This window comes from Pongo pygmaeus, chromosome 15 (assembly GCF_028885625.2).
Source record: "Pongo pygmaeus isolate AG05252 chromosome 15, NHGRI_mPonPyg2-v2.0_pri, whole genome shotgun sequence".
Lineage (NCBI taxonomy): Eukaryota > Metazoa > Chordata > Mammalia > Primates > Hominidae > Pongo > Pongo pygmaeus.
The window spans coordinates 20,847,817-20,851,063 of record NC_072388.2 but is presented as its reverse complement, the minus strand read 5'-3'; the positions used below and the strand labels follow the sequence as shown (position 1 = coordinate 20,851,063).

Here is a 3,247-nt window from a genome sequence, read left to right as displayed (position 1 = left end):
TTTACCAATATAGGTCTTCAAATTTGGCAGAAAAGCCTAGCAATATCTATACGAGTAGTGAAAACATTTTGGTACAAGCAAGTGGAGCAAATTCACAGGGTGTGCCTGAGACTGTCAGAGGCTTTCAAGGAATGACCTCATATGGACCCTTCTATCCAATTCAAATCAAATAGGCCAGGTGCAGTGGCTCACACCTGTAATTCCAGCACTTTGAGGGGCTGAGGCAGGTGGATCACCTGAGTTCAGAAGTTCGAGAACAGCCTGACCAACTTAGCGAAACCCTATCTCTACTAAAAATACAAAACTTAGCCAGGCGTGGTGGCAGGTGCCTGCAATCCCAGCTACTTGGGAGATAGAGGCAGAATAATTGCTTGAACCTGGGAAATGGAAGCTGCAGTGAGCCGAGATCACACCACTGCATTCCAGCCTGGGCAACAGAGCAAGAATCTGTCTCAAAAAAAAAAAAAAAATCAAATATATTTGGAGTAATGAGTCCTGTGACATTAGGCAACTTCATTATTAATGATAGACCACCCTTTCCATTTCCAGGGAAGCAAAGAGAAGCTATAAGGAAGGGCATCACAAGGACTGAGTTCATTCACTTCCTGCCATCATTATTCAGTGGTCTTAGATGCTGAACCTTCAAATGCTTTCTTCTTCTTGCCGCTTTTCACATGCACATAAATATGAAAAAGTAGTTTTCTATTTTAAACAATCTTCCTCTTATCCTGAATCTTCTAAAGTTTACTTCTTCTCTCTTCTTTGAGAGCTGGACTTTATTCAATGGTTATTTCATACTTACTAGGTTTCAGGCACTGGGCTAGGCACCACAAAAACAGTGGTGATTGAACATAGGCTCCTCTATGGAGCATATAGTTTACTTCTTGGAAAGAGACTTTTAAGTGTATTGTCTTCACCCTTTTACCTTGTATTTGTTATTCATCCCTGGTGTCCTACAGAGTGTTGTCCTTAGGTTTCCCATTCTCTCTTGGTGATCTCATCTGTGCTTACATCTTCAACTCTTACTCCCGCATTGGTGATTCAATGTATGTAATGAACACAGGCATCTCTCTTAAGCCCCAGAAACATCTATCCAACTATTTACTAAAGGTATCCACCTGTATGCATTAAAGCCAATATGTTGAAAGTGCTCTTCCCTTTTGCGACCATCGCTGACGTGGGAAAAGCCAAAATGAAGTTCAATCTCTTTGTCACTTCTGACCAAAGCGAGAACCACAAAAGGCATTTCAGTGAACCTTCCCACATTTGCAGGAAGATAATGTCTTCCTCTCTTTCCACAGAGCTGAGATAGAAGTACAACGTTTGATTCATGCCCATCTGAAAGGATGATGAAGTTCAGGTTGTATGAGGACTCTATAAAGGTCAGCAAACTGGCAAAGTACTCCAGGTTTACAGGAAGAAATATGTCATCTACATTGAATGGGTGCAGTGGGAAAAGGCTAATGGCACAACTATCCATGTAAGCATTCACCCCAGCAAAGTGGTTATCAGTAGGCTAAAACTGGACAAAGACTGCAAAAATGTCCTTGAATGGAAAGGAAAATCTCACCAAGTAGGAAAGGAAAAGGGCAAATACAAGGAAGAAACAATAGAGAAGATGCAGGAATGAAATAATCTTATATACAAGCTTTCATTAAAACTCGAAATGAAAAAGAAAAAAAAGCCAATATGTTGAAAGTAATTGAAGAATGTACCAGAAACCAATAAAAGTAACACTTGTTGTAGGTGGTAGTTTGGGGTGGATAGAGTCAGGGTGGACAGCATGATTCCTTAATATGTATCTTTTCATGTATTTAAAAAATCTGGGGGCCAGACACAGTGGCTCACACCTGTAATCCCAGCACTTTGGGAGGCTGAGGCAGGCAGATCTCGAGGTCAGGAGTTTGAGACCAGCCTTGCTAACATGGTGAAACCCTGTCTCTACTAAAAATACAAAAATTAGCCAGGCGTGGTGGAGGGTGTCTGTAATCCCAGCTATTCGGGATGCTGAGGCAGGAGAATTTCTTGAACCTGGGAGGCAGAGGTGGCAGTGAGCTGAGATCATGCCACTACACTCCAGCCTGGGTGACAGAGCATGACTCCGTCTCGGAGGAGAAAAAAAAAAAAATCTGGGAAATCCTAGACAGATCAATTAGGCAAGAGAAAGAAATAGACATCCAAACAGGAAAAGAAGTCAAACTATCTTTCCTCAGATGATGTGATTCTCCACCTAGAAAACCCTACAGACTCTGCCAAAAGGCTAATGGAACTGATAAATGCCTTCAGTAATGTTTCAGGACACAAAATCAATGTAAAAAATAGGTTGCATTTCTATATACCAATAATGTTCAAGCTGAGAGCCAAATCAGAACACAATCCCATTTACAATAGCCACACAAAAAATAAAATACCTAGGAATACATCTAACCAAGGAGGTGAAAGATCTCTACAAGGAGAACTACAAAACACTGCTCAAAGAAATCAATGGACACAAACAAATGGCAAAACGTTCCACACTCATGGATTGGAAGAATAAATATCATTAAAATGACTGTAGAACCCAAAGCAATCTATAGGTTCAATGCTATTCTGGTCAATGTCATTTCTCACAGAACTAGAAAAAGCTATTCTAAAATTCATATGGAAGCAAAAAGGGCCCAAACAGCCAAAGCAATCCTAAGCAAAAGGAACAAAGCTGTCAGCACCACATTACCTGACTTCAAAATATACTGTAAAGCTACAGTAAGCAAAACAGCATGGTACAGTACAAAAACAGACACATAGACCAATGGAACAGAATAGAGAACCATAAATAAAGCCACACCCCTACATCCATCTGATCTTCAACAAAGTTGACAAAAATAAGCAATGGGGGAAGAGACTCTCTATTCAATAAAGAGTGCTGGGATAGCTGGCTAGCTATATGCAGAAGAATGAAACTGGACTCCTACCTTTCACCATGTACAAAATTAACTCAAGATGGATTAAAGATTTAAATATAAGAGCTCAAACTGTAACAATTCTAGAAGAAAACCTAGGAAACATCATTCTGGACATCAGCCTTGGGAATGAATTTATTACTAAGTCCTCAAAAGCAATTGCAACAAAAACAAAAATTGGCAGGTGGGATCTAATTAAACTAAAGAGCTTCTGCACAGCAAAAGAAACTATCAACAGACTAAACAGACAACCTACAGAATGGGAGAAAATATTCACAAACTGTGCAGCCAACAAAGATCTAATATCC

At 40.0% G+C, this 3,247-nt stretch overlaps 1 pseudogene; it reads left to right on the top strand.

Moving 5' to 3' along the window:
• The first annotated feature begins 1,192 nt into the window (after window positions 1-1,192).
• LOC129012788 (large ribosomal subunit protein uL24-like) lies at window positions 1,193-1,630 on the top strand (annotated as a pseudogene).
• The last annotated feature ends 1,617 nt before the right edge of the window (window positions 1,631-3,247 follow it).